The sequence below is a fragment of the Eublepharis macularius genome, chromosome 5 (assembly GCF_028583425.1).
Source record: "Eublepharis macularius isolate TG4126 chromosome 5, MPM_Emac_v1.0, whole genome shotgun sequence".
Lineage (NCBI taxonomy): Eukaryota > Metazoa > Chordata > Lepidosauria > Squamata > Eublepharidae > Eublepharis > Eublepharis macularius.
Window position 1 is genome coordinate 76,743,352 of NC_072794.1, and position 21,021 is coordinate 76,764,372.

The following is a 21,021-nucleotide window of genomic DNA, read 5'->3' on the forward strand; positions in this document are numbered from 1 at the left end:
AGGGAGGCGTCTGGTGCCACCAAGCTGCGCTTTGTGCACAACAATGAGTTCATTAGCATGGAGGACTTGGAAGTGCCTCGTCGCGCTCCCGAGCCGCCCCCAGACCGTCGGAAGAGTTGCAGCCCGCCTTCCCGACCCTGCTCGTCTTGCCTGGAGGTTGGAGACAAACTGTGGCCGAGCGTCTCCAGGGCCGCTAATGTTCACCTGTTGGACTGGGAGAAAAGGGGGAGGAATTCGCCTCTGTAAATACTTCGTATCTCACCGCTGCTTACAAACTTATATGCACGAGAATTCCTGCCCACTTAGGATACCACTTCGTGGAACGGAAACCGCATGAAAACTTAGCACTGCAAGGGTGTTCCCCTTGATAATGCCACTCACACGGGACACGAAGTCTCTGATGCTGCCCTTGCAATACCAATTAGTACAACTGCCCTGGCCAGCCAGCCACCTCCTCTGTTCTCCAGGAACTTTTCTAAGGCAGAAGTAAGACTCTGAAATGCTGACCTGACTTCATGATGGCATGCACCTGTAGCTATCCACTAGATCTGGTGCCTGTTCACTTAACCAATTTCTAAGAGGCTACCCCGTCACAGTCCAGGTTGATTTTTAGCAGTTGTGTGGCTGGCTCACTCAAGTAGTAAAAGGGTATACCATGAATAATTAATGAGGCATTACGTCACCGGATGTGACGTAAGCAATGGCGCCCTCCTGTGACGTCACCGGAAATGACGCCATCAAGCCCCGCCGCCGGAAATGACGCCATCAAGCCACGCCACCGGAAATGACGTGGGCAAGCTGCGCCACAACCCCTGACGCCATCGGAAGTGACGCCAGCAGACCACTCCCCCTGCCACATCGCCGGAATTGTCGTAAGCTGGCCACCCCCACCCATGACATCATCGGAAGTGACGGGTATACCATGCATATTAATTAGGCATTTTGCATATTTGCTGTATCATCGGAAGTGACGTGTGCAGGCCACCCCTCCCCTATTACCTCAGCGGAAGTGACATGGGAAGGCCACAACCCCTGCAATGTAACTGGATCTCCTTTCGCAAACACCACCCACTTCCACGTCAGTGAACTTCCGCCTGCTGCACCCCACCCCGGAAATGGGGTAACCACCACAGCTATTGGCTGAGTATGGCCGTGTGACCCCTCTATCAACACGCCCATTCACCCCCAACCAATAGGATGCTCTTAGACACACCCATACAAGGTGGTTTTTAGGAAAGAAGCCATTTTGCGCTAGCACACACGCGGCTGGGCTCTTGCTGATAACATGGATACTCCTGTGAGGCCCCAGGAATTTAAGACACCGTTGGCACCTAAGATGTATTTTGGAGAGCTCCTCCCTATGTATTGTACTTACCGGATTCGCAACGGGAAGATTGAGGCAGGTGAGCAGGCCAAGTCTCCGGAGCTGGATCTAATTCCCCCCACTATCATAGAAAATCCAATGCTACAAACATGGGGAAACCAGCATGGAACACAGACGGGGTTAACCGGCCCCCCTGCAGATGAAATGGATTTTAGGATACCCAACCCTATGTGGTGTGTTTTCCGGACCCCTGCTGAGGAGTTTGAGGATGTGGCAGAGGACCAGGAGGAGGATGGACCTTTAAATGAATCTATGGACATAGAAAGCACAGTTCAACACTCACAGGTACTGAGGTAAATCAATATTTGTGTTTGTGAATGGGGTGGCTAATGAAGTTGGGTGGGGGGTGGCCTCTGAGGGGCCTTTTCACTGAACTATGCCTTTTTTATTCTGTTACACCAGTTTGATGAGGACGTTATCCAAGCTTTTGAGAATCTGCACATCGGCAGCCATGTGGATATGAACATCTCCTGCGTGTCATGCTTTTGCCTTAATCAGAGTGAAGAGCAGAAGAGGAGTTAGTTTGTCACAATAAAACATTTTATTTTTTACCCTGAATGGTCATAATTGTGTTAAGCGGGGTGGAGGTAGAGATGTCGGGGGAGGAGGCGATATTAAAGAATATATATTATACACCTGGAGAAACAGGTAGTTTTGGTGGGGTGACCCCTCTCTTCCACGCGGCCAAAAAGCAATCTAAAACTCTAACTCGAAATAATGTTGCTGCCTGGCTTTCAGAGCAAGATGCTTACACATTACACAAGCAGGCCAGGGTTCATTTTAAGAGAAACAAGACCATAGTTTCTGGTCTGGATGCCCAATGGCAGGCTGATTTAGTGGATATGCAGCAGTTTTCCAAATACAATGAGGGGTACAAGTACATTTTAACAGTGGTGGACATCCTGTCTAAATATGCCTGGGCTTCAGTCCTAAAAGACAAAACAGGGGAGGGGGTGTCAAAAGCCTTTAATGATATTTTCAGGCAAGGTAGAAAGCCCGCCAAGCTTCAGACTGATCGTGGCAAAGAGTTTTTAAACAAGTCTGTAAGCAGTGTGTTAAAGAAGCATGGAGTTCACCACTTTGTCACCAACAGTGAAGTCAAAGCAGCCATTGTGGAACGCTTCAACCGAACTTTAAAAACAAAAATGTGGAGGTATTTTACAGCCAACAATACATTCAGGTATATTGACGTGTTACCTCTGCTCATAAAAACGTATAATCACAGCTTTCACAGGACAATTAGGGCCCGGCCTGCAGATGTAAATTCGGCCAATGCTCAGATGGTCTGGAGAATGGTTTATGGAGACTGTTTTGTGACAAAAGAAAAGGAAGGGGAGAATCCTCTGTTTAAAAAAGGAGACCATGTGCGAGTGTCTAAAAGCAAAGGGCTATTTGTAAAAGGTTATGAACAAAGCTACACAGATGAAATATTCATAGTGGAACAGGTCATCCGTAGAGGGAAGAGGCCTGTATACCAGCTCAAAGATTTTGCTGAAGACCCCGTCATAGGGTCATTCTATCCTGAAGAGTTACAGAAAGTTAAGGCAAAAGCAGACAGGGTGTACAGAATTGAGAAAGTTTTAGCATCAAAAGGCAGGGGGAAGAGAAAGTACTATCTAGTAAAGTGGTTAGGCTGGCCTGATAAATTTAACAGCTGGGTGCTTGCTTCCCGCCTTTGCAATCCCATCTACGAAAAAGAAGATGGATAGTGGGTTCTACGTCACCCTCCCTAGCAATGCTTGCGCAGATGTATTCCCACAGAACACCACTGCTGCTTTCACCATCCGACTAGCTCGGCCATTGGAACTTCTTGGTGCTTGGGAGGTGGCGATGGTTGAAATACATTACCCACACAGCTGGAGAACCATCCCCCAAACTACAACATTTGAAATGGCAAAGGATGGGGAGAAATGGGGCTTCCCTCTGAGACAAGGATATTACAAAGACATGTTTAGCTTGGTTGATGCCATGAACATTGCTATAGAAGAACACCCTAAACCCCCAGGGGCGGTGCTGCGCTATGACCTTGTTTCTCAAAAGGTTAAGATTTATGCTCCAGACCCCCATACTATCTCAGCAAGTGGAGAGTTGGCCCACATATTAGGCTTGGTCCCGAATAAACCTGTCCAAAAAATACCATTTACTGCAGATATTACAGGGGGGTTCAACAGCTTGTACGTTTATACAGACATCGTGGAGTATCAGATAGTGGGGGACTACTACGTCCCCCTACTCCGGTGTGTCCCAGTTCGTGGAGAAAGCAATGAGCGTATTAACATTACTTATGACAAGCCTCATTACGTACCTGTCAGTAAGCACCACATAGACACTATCACTATTGAAATTAAGACGGATCAGAACAAGAACGTGCCATTTCGTCTCGGCAAGGTGATCGTGAAGCTTCACTTTCGTCCTCGGAAAGCCCTGGTCTTTTAAGCACATAAAGATGGTCATCTTAAAAAGCTATGGCGACCCAGATGTTTACAGGGATTACTACAGGAACCAAGCTGGAAACGCCCTTCCTGGATTCCAAGGAGCCCCTGTTATGTATGGGGCAGGTGTTGGGGGCATATTCCGGAGCCTTTTCCGAAAAGCCGTCCCTCTTTTGAGAAGAGGATTTGAGCTCATAAAGCCCCATGTAAAAAATGCAGCTCGAAATATTGCTAAAGATGTAGTGGGGCATGTTTCTGAAGCAGTTCTGAATAAAATGAGCCCACTTACACCACAAGAGGGGTCAGGCCTCATGTATCTTAAAAGGCAACGAGGGCTTAAAAGAAAAGCATCACGTGTTCCATTAACTGGCCCTCCACACCCCTTTAAAAGAAAAGCTGTGAAGCGCCGCGGGCCTCAGAAGCGGAAGGCAAAGAGAAGCGCAGGGAGACAGCCTCCGAGCCCTGGAGACATATTTTAAGCAGCAATGGCTTTTATTCACAGCGGCTCAGAAGAATGCACCAAATCAGAACTAGACCTGTTCCAAATAGCCCCTACGCAAACGAGCATCGAGAGGTGTCTTTTTATTGAAGTCCCACCCCTGGCGGCTTTGTCAGAATCAGCACCACTGGACTTTTTCATCGCGGGAAATGGTGAAGACTACATGGATTTAAACAACACTCTACTTTACCTGTGTTGCAGGATCGTGAAAGATGATGGTACAGACCTTGATAGAAATGCAAGGGTAAGTTTGGTGAACTACCCGATTGCCTCTATCTTTAGCCAGCTGGACGTGACTCTGGGAGACCGCCTCATCAGCCAGAGTAACAACTGCTATCCTTACAGAGCCTTTATAGAATCAGTGCTCAATTATAGTGAAGACACACTATCCACCCAATTCTCTGCAGGCCTGTTTTACAAAGATACACCTGGACATCATGAATCAACTGCCCTGGATGGAGATAACAAAGGGTTTGTTAAAAGAGCAGCCCTGACTGCTGAAAGCAGAAAAATCGACCTGCTGGGGCGCCTCCACAGTGATCTGTTTTTTCAAGAGAAGCTGCTGGTAAATGGAGTTGATGTCAAAATTAAACTGACACGCAGCAAAGATGCCTTTTGCCTCATGACAGATGGTCCAAATAGGGGGTGCAAATTACAAATCTTGTCTGCTTCCCTTTTTGTGAAAAAAGTAAGAGTAGCTCCTGGTGTCCGTTTAGGCCACGCAGAGGCGCTCTTTACAGCTAATGCCAAATACCCTGTGGATCGCGTGGGCATGAAAGTGTTTAGCATCCCCGCAGGGAGCCGTGTCAGCAACCAAGAGAATTTGTTTTTGGGGCAATTACCCAAGCTTTTAGTTATAGGACTGGTAGATAACGATTCCTTCAGCGGAGCCCATAATAAAAACCCATTTAACTTTAAGCATTATGACATCAATTTTGTGGCACTGTACCTGGACGGCGAGCAAGTACCTGCTAAACCTCTACAACCCAACTTTGAAGATGGAAACTGTGTGCGGGAATACATGCATCTGGTTCAGGCGGCTGGTAAACATATGAAAGACAGATCTTTGTTAGTTAACCGTGAGGAGTTTGCTCAGGGCTACACGCTGTTTGCATTTGACCTGTCTCCAGATCAGGAATGTGCGGACCACTACTCCTTGATTAAAACTGGTAATCTGCGTGCTGAAATACGTTTTGCCAATGCACTGCCTAACACCGTTAACATGATTGTCTATGGGGTTTTTGACAACGTTATTGAGATAAATCATAGAAGAAACGTTTTATTTGACTATATGTAACATGGATACCCTACAGCTGACATCTGTGTTATCTACAAGCCCTCACACCAAAAAGACTTTCCTTGGAGTGTTTCCAGCTGACTGGCTCCCCAAACAGAGACTGCATCGAAGGCCTGTGAGCCTAGTGGTGAATACCCACCCCCACAACCTCCCTGGAGAACACTGGCTTGCCATATACTTGACACTGGATGGGTGTGGTGAATTTTTTGACTCTTATGGACATCCTCCCGACAGCCCCCTGTTTCCCAAAACCATTGTGAATTTTTTGCAAAAAAATGCCAACAAGACTGCGTTCCAACCCAGACAGCTACAGGCTGACGACTCAGTGGTCTGTGGCTATCACTGCATATTTTTTCTACAGCTGCGCAATAAAGGACTTTCCTTTGATCAGATCCAAGAACTGTATTCTGATGACTTAGCTCAAAATGATCTAATGGTGGAAGAGTTTGTAAAAAAGAAGGGCATGCCCAAACTTGTTCCAAACCTCTTTGTGCAACCCCAGGCATGTGTATCTTGCAACGAATTCCACAATATTGAATTTCAATAAAGCGCCCCCATGTGGGCTTAAAATGTGATTTTTGTCTGTCTGTTTTGTTTAAACAAACAAACAAACACGGTATAAATTTTAAAAGGAAAATTTTTATTTTAAAGCATTACAAATTTATCCATGCAGCTGGCAAGCTGCCTCTTCGTTTTGTAGAAGCTCTACGAAAATGGGCCGGCATCTCTTTGGAGGAGACCGGGTTCTTTAGATGCTCGAAAGCTTGGCGATTAATCGGGTTTCCCACCACAGAAGATGGAACATTCAGCTCAGCCATGGCCTTCATGAAAGCATCCCAGCCTGTGGGTATGCGATGGCTAGGCAAGGTGTGTGTTTGAGTAACCCCCTTCACCAAGTCCAGCATATTGGAGCCTTGGATATTTTCTCCTTTGTACACAAAGACTCCACGGTCATCCCAAGAAGAAACACTTTTGTTTTGTCTCATTTTGTTTAACAGCACTTTTGCATGTTTCTTATATCTAACAGGCAAAGTGTCTATTATTTCTTGGAAGATCGCATCAGGAATTTTAGGGGTTTCTACAGAAGAATCCTCTGGCTGAGGCAGAAACAGGCCCAGTTTAGATTTTTCACTTTCCCCCTGTTTCACATGTGTTAAAAATTTTTGAAGCAGGGCATCGTAATGCTTGGCCTTCTCATATTCTGTCAAGTCACGCCTTTGAAGAATCCCCTTCATTTCAGCATCTAAGGTATACATTGTTGCAGTTCTGATGTTTTCCTCCTTAGGAGGAGGGGGCCCCCTTAATTGTGCTAACTGCTGGCTAGGAACCAAATACATTTTTTCTGCATATTCCATTACTGACTTGTTAAAAGCCCTGTTAAGAGAGGAATAGCAAAGCTTAACAGAGGGGCAATAAACCCACCAGACTGTTTCACCAACTGCTTCTTCCTTTTTAGAGATACTCTTTTGTTACTCAGGTTCTTGATGAAACTTCGCCTTTTCCTCAGTGTGCACACCTGCCGAGGTGATAGAGGGATGTTGCCTTTTAAAGTGTTGAGGGCGATTTCTGAGATAGCCGCGACCAGATCATCTGATGCTGAACATAAAATGGCTTTCCTCTGCTGTGGAGTAGCTTTAATGAGTAGTTTTAGGAGTGCCAAATTTCTCTTTATACGCCTGGACATGTTGTCCTTTGAAGGCCACGGGGACAACAGGGGGGTTAGAGCGCAGGCTGCTTTCTTTTGTACCCAGAGGAAGCCGGTTTTGTTTTTAAGACATACACTGCAGGCCACTCTGGTGGGAAAAGTCCTGTTCTTAACCTGTGAGAATCTGGTGTAGAGGCATTTAAATCTACAACCAAATACCCATAAGGGTTTTGTGTGGCATCCTCAAAGGCCTCCAGAAAGAACTGGGACTTCCCCGGGTACATTTGACGGGCCAGTGTTGCAATCTGTAACTTGTCTCTGGGGTTTTTAAACAACACTAGATATTTGGTATTTAAACTGATGGTTCTGTTGCTTTTTCCACGAAAGAAAATATTCTGAGTGATAAATAAGATACTCAGATTCCGATGATGCACGTATTTGGTAAAGGCTTTCTCAATTTCTGGATTTTCACAAGCTGAGTTCATCAAATCATCAACTATGATAAGATTTACTTTATTGGTGGGGAGAAGTTGATCATCATTAAGAGTTTCAGGCAGTCCTTCCACAAATTTTACAAAGGGGTATTTACAGAGGATTTCATCATACAGATTCTGCCAGCAGCTATAAAACCACACAATATTTTCAGGCATGACAGACAGTACATGTTGGGCATTTTCCAAAATGTTTTTTACAAAAAAACTTTTCCCACAGTTGCTAGGACCAGCCACTACTGCAGAAAATGGATGTTTCCAGCGTACATCCATATTAAAAACCGTATGGTAAAGTTTTGAAATCTTCCACTAGGACCCTCTTATCATAAACGACTTTCAATGTTTTTTTCAGTGGCCCTGTATGGATGAGCCACTGATTTTTGTCTCTTATGATGGAGGGCTGCTGGACTCGGATCTCTTTAGTAGTCTGCTCTGAGCCGTAGTCTAGCACCAGGTCCTTCAGCGTGTCAAAGTTTATTTTTACAGAATTGGAAACATTAAGAGTAATCCCCTTGGCTTTCATACACACCTTTCCCCCAGATAATCTGTAGCCGTATGTCTTTGGCCCAGCCGATGTGAATTCGGTAATATATTGATGTGGTGGGATCTCGCTTGTGAGGTCACCTAAGTAGTCTCCTAAAGGGGGATTCCAGTCCCCGTCTCGACTCACAAATATGACAGAATCGGTATCATGATACAAACAACGATCTTGCAATTTATCTAGCAGCTCATAAAGTTCCAGCCTTGCGTACGCAGTAGTAAAACAGGCAATCATTACATTAGTATTCCCTGATAATGTGTGCCTGTCTTTAGCGTGCTTCCAGGACACGCTTGCTGTCTCGTCATCAATTACATCAAAGCTGGATACTTCATATGCCGGAGAAAATGCATACTCTAAAAGTTTGGTTGGGTCCCTTACAATGCTAGTGTTCACCAAGTTTGACCTCTGGCCAAACTTGCCCCACAAAGAGTTCAAAAATAATTTTGCAATTTGCCTCTTTGCAGGGTTCTTAGCTATGTGTTCAGCGCGCAACTGAACACCTTCTTTCTCTAGGTAATCCTTAATATATTTCTCCCTTTTTTCCTCATCTGTACACCAGTTAGGGTACCCAGACGCTTCTTGTTTTTGCCGGAGGTGCATTTTAATATATTCTGAGAACAGTTCCTCAGAGCTTTCTTCAAAATGCCAGACTTCACTAATAGACATCACACTGTACCCCTTTTCTATAGCCTTAAGTAGCTCTATGGTACACCAGGTCCCTTCTAGGGCCCTTTCCTCAGCTGAATGAGCGCAGCGTGCTTTCAGTTTTGCCTCTGCACATGTGCGGCACAGTGGGAACAGAAGTTTGCTATCCACCTTGAAGGGTAAAACAGGGTAAAGGAGCCCTCGAGGTGGATGCACCTTAACTTTGGCAAGGCCAAAATATTCAGAGAGAGGGGCAAAGTCCTTATAAATAATGATTGGGTGACCAATAGGGTATTTCTTTGTCTTGTTTACGAAAGGGTACAGGCTGGTGAAGTCATAATAGTGTATTTTTTCCCCAGCCTGGGGCTTATAATACAAACAGACAGCATTTGTCCTCCCGCCAAAAAGGGCATCTCTAGGGCATAGAGGTGAGGGCAGTTTCTTTTCCCTTAGAAAAGCACCAAGATCCCTGTCATCCTCCATCATCTCCCACCACTCATGTTCCCACAGGGTCCTAACTGCAAACCCCTGGCTTTTCAGAAAACTGGCCTTCATCTGTGTGCGGTGGTATAACTCGCCAAACGTAGAATCAGTCAGTGGATTTCTGTCGGTTGGGCTGAAGCAGATGGGGCAGCCATGGAAAAAACACCCATTAAACTCAAAGGCTGTGGGGGCCCCACCAACTTCTGCAAAACCGTCAAGAAAATAAGGTCCTACTTTTAACTCTCCACCTTTCAGAGCATGCTGTATCTCGATACCTTCTTTATGCTGGACATACAGCATCCACTGTATAGATGGGGTGGAAAATCTTTTGGTCTGTCTGTGGTAATTGTCATGTGGCAGCAGTGCAATTGTGTCTGGTTTTAAAAACATGTGTCTGAACATGGCCATGCAAACACCAGCGAGAGTAATATATTGGAAAGGGTCAATTTTTGAGATGGAAATAATTTCTTCCCTGTATAGGAGGCAGGCCTTTCTCAGGATTTTAACATCCTGCTGGCAATAATAAGACAGCTCTTTTTGCAAGTTGAAAACACTGTCTTGGTTATCCTGGTACCAGGACAGAAATTCCGCTCTCTCACCTGGCATCATATTATCAATGCCATAATCCTCCACCCTAGGCATGGGGCCGACATACGCCCAATTTGCGGCAGTGTTAAAGAAATGGGGGAAGAAGCCCTTGCACCCCTCAAAGCCCATGGCTTGTGGCAATTTTGCAAGCTTCATAGGTAAGAAGTTTAAACTGTCTATAAACCTAATACCAAACTTTTTTGCAGTCACACACATCAGTTTTCCCCCTTGTGTAATGAGGTCTACATCCACCTTTTCAACCAACAACTGCCTAACAATAAAGTAACTATCATATCCTTTTGCGTTATGGGCTAGAAAAGTGTAATCCTTGTACTTTTTGTTGATGAATTTTTTAACAAAGTCTGAAACGCACTTTCCACCCTTAAATTCCCAAGAATCACATTCCTCTAGCCCCATAGCGAAAATGTAATTTGCAATATGTATTCCGGATTCCTGTGTACATTCAAAATCATAAAATATATATTTGCTTGTTATTTTAGTTTCTTTAATTGGGGGCATGTAGCAGCGGTGGCTGTTTATGGCCCCAACGGGCTCTTTGCACTGCTTACACCACCGCACCCTGCATGTGTGCTTCTTTGGAGCATAGGTGCGGCATGAATTGCAAAATATTTTAACTGTGCATGTTGCCAAATTCAAGTGCCTTTCCAAACAGGACCTTGATTTGCAATATATTTTACAAGTAGGGCACCTTTCCTCCTGCTGAACAACACATTTTGTCTCCAAACATAAGCGGCACCGATACTTGCAGGTGTGTGAGTGGCTATAAACATTACCACAAACAGAGCAATAATTTCTCTGGCCAAAGAACCCCTTTATGTTCCTAATGCCGTAGAAGTGATTTTCATAAAGCAGTACAAAGTATGTTTCAGGATGTATGGGATCCCCACTTCTAAAGATTTCCCAACCTTTGCCCCCATTGATAACTACTCCTATATTCACCTTTAAATGTTTCTCAAACGTGACCACATCAGATAGTAATATTTTTTTATCCTCTGAAATTCCTAGTTCTCTATACAAATTGCGGGCTCTTTCTGATAATTCCGGAATGGTGAGCATCCTCTTTGACATAACCGCCAAGAGACTACCCCCAAAGCACAAGTTACTATCAGTGTTGCTTAGATCAACTAAGTGCTGTTTTTTCTTATGGATTACCTCACTATAGAGGATAGTGCTTATTACCCGCCTTCCCCTCCCACCCCTGTTTCTAATTACTGTCATGACTAGCCGCAGGCTTCCATGAAGGTGGATTTCCGCATTACTTTGCATAAGATTGGCCATCTGGTTTATGAATTCCTCGGCAGGGAAGTCTCCAACCGGCCTTCTCACTGAGCGAAGAGGGTTACTTAACCCCCCACCCTCAAGATGGAGCTGTACCAAATCACCCTCCTGGACTCTAGCCCTCATCTCATCAAGAAGCCCCTGAATGGATTGACGAATTGCCTCCTGCACAAGTACTGGGTGGTTTAACTGTTCCAAGTTTACAAATCGGAAAAGTTCTCCATATTGATCCATTGGCAAGCGCTGCAATTGTCGTTCCCACTGCCCCACCCTTTCTAAGTAAACTTTGGGTGGATCATTGTTGGGGGACAATTCTTGGGGGCTTTCATCAATGGAGACAGCAGCACTGTCATTTGCCAGTTGGGCGATAGATGGGTGGTTTTCTTGCGGAAGTAATTCCTGAGGGTGTTCTTCAGGGGTGGCCCATATAGGGCTAGCTGCAGTGTCAATTGATGAATGGGGGGTGGCAGGTGGGGATTCTTGTGGAGGTAATTCTAGCGGGTTTTCTTTAGGGGGTGCTGTAGTTCCATTTGCTGAATGGGGGGTAGTTGGCGCCTCCTCTGAGATGAGGCGACAACCACCAGCCATGTGTTGATTTGGCTCTTTAGCCCTCTGTCTTTTACTTATCAGCTTTAAAATGGAAGCACTGCGTTTTGGACGGGAATTAATATGTTTAGCATTATTTAGGAGTTTAAGTATCACTCTTTTCCATAAGTTTTTGAATTTCAAAGATTTGCTTTTCCTCTGGTATGGGGTCAGGTGAGGCTTGACCCGGCCTGCCCCTTTTTGCTTGAACCCCCCTTGCTGCACATTTAGATTTGAGATTTTTAGATCTAATACATTGTCAACTGCGGTAGCCAGTGCCTTGATATCTTTATAACCTAGCCTATCCAAGTTACCATTTAACAGTGCAATGCTACCACATATAGCTTTAACAGCTGCAGTAGTATCAGAGACTTTTAGATCTACTACATTCTCAACTGCGGTAGTCAGTGCCTTGATATCTTTATAACCTAACCTATCCAAATTACCATGTAACAGTGCAATCCTATCACATATAGCTTTAACAGCTGCAGTAGTATCAGAAATGTCAATTTTTGGTTTCTTGCTGGGTGGCATTGAAGACCCCCCCTTTTGTGTCTGTTTAATGTCAGTTTGGTGTACGTGTTTTCTTTTTGATTTACCGCATGCTTCTGGCTTGGTTGGGTTTGCCAATCCTTTCTTGCAGGTTTGCTGTATGGTATGCGGGTTTGAAAGCCTGCTGGCGGGTATCTGCTGCTGGGTCACATTCGTGCGCTGCAACGGGGAGCTCTGCTTTGAGGACCTTTTAGGAGAGTCACGGTCTGTATGGAAAACAAAAGATAACTTTAGTAAACCTTGAGAATAGCATTTCAGAAGCCCCCTAGTTTGTCAAAAAACCTCAAAATTGTGATCATTGTGAATAATTAAATATACCTGCTTGTGGATTTTTATGTTTCATAGTGCTCCAAAGAGTCAGCTGTGGAGCTGTATTTTTTTCTTTAGAATTTCTGCACACGCATGGCTTTGATGTTTCCTCATCACCTCTTCCACTTTCAGGATGGTTATGCTGAACTAAACAGGAGACATCAAACCATAGAAAATTTCTTTCGTGCTAAGTTATAAAAACCTTTTTTTTAAAAAAAAAGGATTTATAAGAGCACGCATATTTACCCCTGCCCCCGCCCAAGGAAAAAACTTCCCCATACCCCGCCATTGCTTTATGAAAGCACATGGCCTTCAGGCATGACGTGAATACCGCTCATTCCCCTCCCCCTCCCCCTCCAAGACATGCCCAGACATGCCCCAGTAAGGGGGAAAGCTCCATTTTATTGTAAACGATTTCCTCATCCATAATGTGCTAGTTTTGTCAAAAACACCGCAAACCATAGTGCACCACAAATAATAAAATATACCTGCTTGTGTTTTTTTATGTTTCATAGCACCCCAAAGAGTCAGCTGTGGAGCTGTATTTTTTTCTTTAGAATTTCTGCACAAGCATGGCTTCGATGCCCCATCATCATCTCTTCCACTTTCAAAATAGCTATTCTGAACTAAACAGGAGACAACAAACCATGAAAATTTCTTTCGTGCTAAGTTATAAATAACCTTTTTTTAAAAAAAAGTATTTATAAGAGCATGCATATTTACCATCATTTGGATTGGCCATAGCTGGTCTCTTTTTCCAGTGAACTTATTAGTGATGCTAGAAAATTCAAGATGCTGGGAAGGCCTTCACTATCTATGGAGGGACAATTCATTTTAGAAATAAAAGCTTTCCTCGCCAGAAACCTACAATCCCTACATCACAATCTAAATAATTAACACCCCAAAAGAAAAATTGTAGAAATCTGGCTTTAATTTCCCCACTAACATGGCAATCTAAAGCTTAAAACCCAGGACACAGGTTTCAAAGGTCCAAACTTCCAAGAACACATGGTAAATCTCCCACTCAAATAGCAGCCTATAGAAACATTAAGGTGGTTTTCTCCCACAAAATGGCAATTATTTAAAAAAAGCCTCATCTGCCCCAATTTAAGTTACCAACTACCACCCAAAATGCAGCAAGTAATAGAGAAAAACTAGTAGCCCCCCCCCCATTTTCCCACATTTTCCCAAAGGAAAAAAGTTTGTATAATGGGGGGGGGGGTCAACTCACCTGGGTAAGGTCAGGCTCTGTCTTGAGTTCCAGGAAAAAGAGGGCAAGGCTAACCTAGCACAGTCTTTATGAAACCTTGGCTCCATTGTGTGTAAAGCACCTCTGTGATTGGCTGTGGCATTCAGGTGGCCCTCAGTACAATGGGGAAACTATGTGCCTGAAGGTGTGTCCCCTCCAGACATTCCAGCCATGCTTTTCTGAAAGCACATGTTGTAGGCTGGATTGAATTGCCCGCCTCCCAGACAAGTTGTAGGTAACTAAGGACCAATGAATTTCAAAAATGGTTCAATAAGGCACCTCTGTGATTGGCTGTGTCCATCAGGTGGTCCCTCAGTGCAATGGGGAAACCATATGGCTGAAGGAAACTACCTCACCCCGCCCCCACCTTCTAGCCACGCTTTTCTGAAAAGGATTCCAGTCTTGATTTACTTAGCACCCCCCTCCCCCCCCTCCCCACCCACAAGTTGCAGTAAAAAAAAAGACTACTGGTTTACAGAAAGGTTCATTTTATTTTACATTTTATATTACATAGTCTACAATTTACAGAAATGTCTTGACTTGAATATCAGGTTGTGAATATGTTCTAACACTGTTTATTTCATTTGTTGACGGGCAAAAAATGTTCTGAAATACCTGCCCTTGATTAAGCATTCAATGTGCTGCAACATTCTCTTATCAGACTCTTTCAAAATTTTTTCAAGGGCATTTTGGGAATTTACTGCATTGCCAACTTGGGCTATTAAGGAGTAAACTTCATCCATATTTTCCTGAGTGAAAACCAAGCATTCCAGACAATAGGCAAGTGAACTTATAATTAACAGAGCAGAGCTCGCACATATTTCATCACAAACAAATTTAACTTTCCTGTCCAGCTCATTTTCAGTCCATATTAAGCATTCGTGGTCTCTCTGGCCCGGGGCGTCATTCGTGCAGCCCTCGCAAGACTCAAATAAATATCCATTTATGCAGTGGCTCAGAATCCCATAAACTGCTGCTCTTACAATACTCCTCATGGCGGATTTGCGCTGGCGTGGTGGAATAAAGTCAATATCCCGGTCAATATTCAGCTGAAGAAGGCTTCTCATAGACCTGAGCCTTTCATGTGAGGTTATCATTCCCCCTGCTCCTGCAGATGTGGCCTATAAAGAAGTTTTAAATGCATTTTAGGGTTTTTTCCAAATTATAGCAACATAATTGATCCCCCACATACCCCCTCCCCCAAAAATACTAAAGAATCCATGCCTTACCTGGGAATTCTCTGCTGAAGTTAAATTGTCCTGTGTTTCTTGGTTACCCAAAGGCACAGTGGAAGTCAATTCAGGAAGTTCCAGAACATTGAAGGAAGGCCCCTATAAAACAGTAAAGATCACATTTTATTTTTTTCTTAACAGCTCTGTGCGCCATTTACATTCAGTACCTCTTTTGACCCCGCTACCCCTTCTCCTTCCCACATTCAAATTACCTGTGTTTGAGAGTTCGCTTGTGAAATCAGTTCTTGGAATTCTGGGGACACTTCCATCAGCTCATTCAATATTTGGACCATTTCATTGTCAGTTATGTCTGCGGATGTTCGAGTCTCCTCGTCGTAAACAGGTGCGGAAAACTGAAGCTTGCACGGTACCAGCTCTGTATCGTCATCAGAGCTGGTGCTAATATAACGTCTTTTGAATTTAGGCCTCACCACCGGGGGTGGGCTGATAAGTTCCAGGGGCCTCACAGGAGTATCCATGTTATCAGCAAGAGCCCAGCCGCGTGTGTGCTAGCGCAAAATGGCTTCTTTCCTAAAAACCACCTTGTATGGGTGTGTCTAAGAGCATCCTATTGGTTGGGGGTGAATGGGCGTGTTGATAGAGGGGTCACACGGCCATACTCAGCCAATAGCTGTGGTGGTTACCCCATTTCCGGGGTGGGGTGCAGCAGGCGGAAGTTCACTGACGTGGAAGTGGGTGGTGTTTGCGAAAGGAGATCCAGTTACATTGCAGGGGTTGTGGCCTTCCCATGTCACTTCCGCTGAGGTAATAGGGGAGGGGTGGCCTGCACACGTCACTTCCGATGATACAGCAAATATGCAAAATGCCTAATTAATATGCATGGTATACCCGTCACTTCCGATGATGTCATGGGTGGGGGTGGCCAGCTTACGACAATTCCGGCGATGTGGCAGGGGGAGTGGTCTGCTGGCGTCACTTCCGATGGCGTCAGGGGTTGTGGCGCAGCTTGCCCACGTCATTTCCGGTGGCGTGGCTTGATGGCGTCATTTCCGGCGGCGGGGCTTGATGGCGTCATTTCCGGTGACGTCACAGGAGGGCGCCATTGCTTACGTCACATCCGGTGACGTAATGCCTCATTAATTATTCATGGTATACCCTTTTACTACTCACTCAGCTCCTAGAGGGCATCAGATTGTTGTGCTCAGTGACAGTCACCCCCAAAGCAGAAAACATGCCATGAATCAAGGCTTCTGAAAAGCAAGGGAGTAGCATGACAAAATCCTGGAGGGCCATGGAATTGGGCAATTCACACACAATGTTGGGTTGGGTCAAGATGGTGTGAGTGAGACCCAGAAGCTTTCTGGATTATAGGCAGGCCTGCTTCCTTTCCAATAGTCAGAACAGGCAGATGCTTGGGTATAATGAGTCAAGAGAGATCAAAGAAACTGAATTATTTAAATATATGGTGACCATGGCGAGAGTAGTATTTGCAGCAAAACAGAAGGCAGAACAATGTCCAGATCTGACAGAATAGAAGAACAAGTTATGTGAATATGCATTAATATTGTATATACACAAGAAGCCAATCCGAGAATTCCAGGAAAATGGAAAATATTTTTGATTATGTAGCTGAAAACTAAGAATAATTAATATTTATTATTAAATATGGTGATAGATGGAAAGATAAATAGAAGTAGGAAAGGAATATATATGGGCAAGTTCTATATAGGTATATGATTTAATTAATGACTATTTGATTTAATTGATATTAGTGAATCCATTATATTTCTCTCATTTAGGATTTAGATGCTGTGCTTATTCATATATGATCCAGATGATTATTGATGATTTAAGTAGTGGATGACTGTAGAGAGATGATTCGGATGATTATATGACATAGTTATGCTTTTTATCTCTATTAAAAATAGAGATAAAAGAAAACTCGAAGAGGAAGTATACTATTGTCTCTCCTACCACAAACATTGGGGTAACTGTTCAGAGTAGGAGCTGCTGCATCCCCCCCGCCCCCCACTCTTATTTACCAGTTGTAGCTTGCCTTCACTGTAGACACACAAGGCAGGGGTGGGAGCCTGGAACTGAGGAAATCGTTGAACGGGAGCATATCTTCACCCATCTCCTCCTGGACCTCCGTGTGCAATGAGCTGCTGGAAGTAGCATCAAAGTTAATGTTTGCCTGGCTCAGCTTGAGTGAGTTGGTCAGGTGATTGCTATGAAGTTAAAATGGGACTCTGCCCTTCTTGAAGAAAGGATGGGCCCCTCACATGTTGTATGCAGTAAAATTCAGGTATTTGAGGGGGGGGATTCAGTACAGGGGTCTGGATGCACTCACTCAAGATGCCAATTCCCCCGGCAAAAATAAATACTTTTAGTACAAAAAAGCTGCTAAGATTTTTTCCAGCATTAATTAATTAATCATTGTGTCTAATATTCTAACAAATATTCTTGATGTCCAAGCTTTGACAGACAACCACCAAACATTTGTAAGTAGCCAGTATGGTTTAGTGGTTACAGTGTCAAATTAGGATCTGGAAGATCCAGTTTTGAATATCCAGTTGAATGGAAATTGGCTGGGTGACTTTGGGCCAGTCACTCATGTTTGTTTGTTTCTTTGTTTACATTATTTATAGTCTGCCTTTCTCACTGAAACTCAAGGCAGATTACACAGTGTGAGTTAGTAAAGTCAATTTCAAGGACATTTGAATAAACAATGTAATAGTGTCTATAAATGCAGATTTGCAAAGATTTAAAACCAGCAAAAATCCAATACAGAGTTGAAGAAATGCTGGAACAGAGCATAAGCAATTCTAAGAATGATACATTAAACACTATTAAACAACATAGAACTACCCAGTAGGATTATAGCCAAAGGAACAGATAGCATAGAGTAGCACATAGTAGTAAAGTCTATGGTCCCTATCCTTCTACTGATGCATCTCTCTGAAACCATTTCCTTACCATACAGCCTTCCTATCTGAGTAAAAAAAGCCCTCTTGAATAATTCAGTTTTGCTTTGTTTGTGGAAAGTCAGGAAAGTGAGAGATTTTCTAACCTCTTCAGGGAAGCTGTTCCATAAGGTGGGGACCACCATAGAGAATGCATGTGTACAGGTAGCTGTTTTTTGCCCATGTGCAAAGTGGCAACTGCAGAAAGCCCTTTTTGGATGAATGAAGCTGCTATGGTGGAATATAGGGAGAGAGGCAGTCCCGGAGATATGCTGGACCAAGGCCATGAAGGGTTTTGTATGTGATAGCCAATACCTTGAACTGAACCTGGTAACTGATAGGTAGCCAGTGGAGTGATTGCAGAATAGGAGTAATATTAATTCGTCTTCTGCCTCCTAACTGAGCTGAAGCTTTCTGCACCAACTGGAGTCTCCATGTTAGCTTAAAGGGGATATCTATGTACAATGCATTACAGTAATCAAGTCTCAATGTTACCATGGCATGGATCCAGCTGGCCAGATTGGCCATATCAAGATAGGGGGCCATTTTCCAGGCTACACTGAAATTGTAGAAATCATTTTTTGCAGCTACTTTAACTTTTCTAGCAGTAGCGCAGGATCCCAGTATAACCCATAGGCTCTTAATTGAGTCTGCAAGGGTCAGATGAACTCGATTGAAAGAGGAGAGTACAATGTCCTTCATGTTGCTGCCTTCCCACTGAGCATCACTTCAGTCTTGTCTGGGTTCAATTTCAATTCGTTTTCTTTCAGTCATTTGTCCACAACTGACAGGCAGCAACTCAAAATTTCTACTCTATCCTGAAGTATTTAGATAGTGAGATACAGAGCTGGGTGTTATCTGCATACTGATGGCATCCAATTCCATAGCTACAAATGAGTTCTTCTAAAGGCTTTATAGAGGTTAAAAGCAGGTGGGATAAAATGGCTCCCTGTGGAACCCCACAAGACAATTCCCACTTTGGAGATGGCTTGTCTCCGACAGCAACCCTTTGAGTTCATTTCATGAGAAACTATTTAAACCAGTCCAAGGCACGTTCTCTGATACCCACTTCTGCCTGCAAACACCTAAATAAGATGATATGGTCTACTGTATCAAAGGCTGCAGATAGATCCAGAAGAGCAATAACGAAGCAGAGCCTTTGTCTATAGTCAGGCAAGGATCATCCACTTAAGCTATTAGAGTTGTTTCCATCTCATGGCCTGGCCTGAATTCAGACTGAATAGGGTCCAAAACACTAAAGCAAGGATAAAGAGAAGAATTATGTTGTAAACTGCAAGTTAGAATCCCTGCTCTAACCACAAGCATGTGTTGCACAGTTCAACCTTTTACTGTTCTTTAACTATTACGTCCAGTCAGCAAAACCAAGAAGTAAAGCTTTTCCTGGACTATAATACTTCAGACAATATGTGGGAAATAGTATGACAGAATAGCCTTCCATATTTTTTTAAAAACCTCCTTTGCTTTATTTTCTGTATTCTATATGGATGGCATCATTCAAATGATGAGTATGTCCCCATTTCCATTGCCTGAAGCAGCAGAGTCCAAGAAAAAACTTTGCTACTTGGGTCTGGTGATTGTATAAATTGTCAGCAAGTCCACCCAGAGTTAACTGGTGTATTTTATGTGGTATTGAATATATTCCCTGAAGCTAGAAACTCTTTTAAGCATATCCATATCTGTTCAAAACTACCACTGTTCTTTGTTTACGATGAACTGCCCTGTATAATAGAACTGGAAACGCACTGGAATAGTTAATATTCTGAGAATGTAGTTCATTGTTAAAAGAGGAATATTCTTAAATCTTCCATGCATTTTCACAAGAGGCTGCTTACTCTTGAGCAAACATTTACAAAGCCCCAGAAAAAAATACAGGAGCACTTGTAAAAACCTAACTGTTTTAACTACAAACAGTGACAGCTTCTATCCTGAGACAACCAACTTAAAAGAAAAAGACTATGAGAGGCCAAAAAGTGTAGAGAAATCTCTCTTTGACGTCCAAATGGTAAAAGACTCTCCTGGGAAGCCAATAAATAATTTGCAGCAATGCAGAATAACCTCTTTAGATATGTATTATCTACCCAATGGTAAATATTGGAAGCAATGAGTAACCCCATGACAGATTACTTATGATATCAAGTTTGGCAACCAATGCAGAGCCAAAAAAAAGCAGGCTCCCAGTAGTCCTTCTAGATATAATTATGATAATTAAATATGTTACAAGTACATCATTATGTTACCTTTTTCTGAAGAATATAGACAGGTCTTCACTTATTTGGCTACTCCCCATTTAGTGTAAGCATCCCTGAAGTGAGCATAGGGTTGTGATTTCAAACTTTAAAAAATATTTCATGGAATATTTTGTTTTCAATCAACTTACTTACCAAGCTTTAGTTTACATTTGGGCCCTAGTCCAGCTAAAATTATTTATGACTCTGACTGCAATCCTACACACAATTATTTGGGAGTAAATGCCACTGAAAACAGGACTTATCTCTAAGTAACTATGGATAGGATTGTTCTGTGAGGCTGTAACCCCATTGGATATTTACATTAGAGAAGCCCCACATGGTGGTGCTTTCTTCTGAGTAAATATAGATAGGACTGTACTGCATATCTCACCGACAACCATGGAAATAATATTAATGTTAATTATCCAATGATTTCAAAGTTAGTCATAACTAATTTCAGTTGGATCAGAGCCTGAATTTGTAACATGGCAATGAGAGGAAACTTGCCTACAGCTGTACATTTACCAATATTTTTTCCATGAAACAATGCACTGCTAAACTTTATTTTTAAAGCCAACCACAATGTTTTTCTAAACATGTGGGATTTCAACTTATTT

General features: G+C 43.4%; 1 long non-coding RNA gene across 1 annotated transcript; it reads left to right on the forward strand.

The window, feature by feature from the left end:
* The first annotated feature begins 546 nt into the window (after positions 1-546).
* LOC129331307 (uncharacterized) lies at positions 547-17,133 on the forward strand. Its single transcript, XR_008597114.1, has 2 exons — positions 547-637; positions 16,367-17,133. It is a non-coding gene; the product is annotated as an uncharacterized LOC129331307 (long non-coding RNA).
* The last annotated feature ends 3,888 nt before the right edge of the window (positions 17,134-21,021 follow it).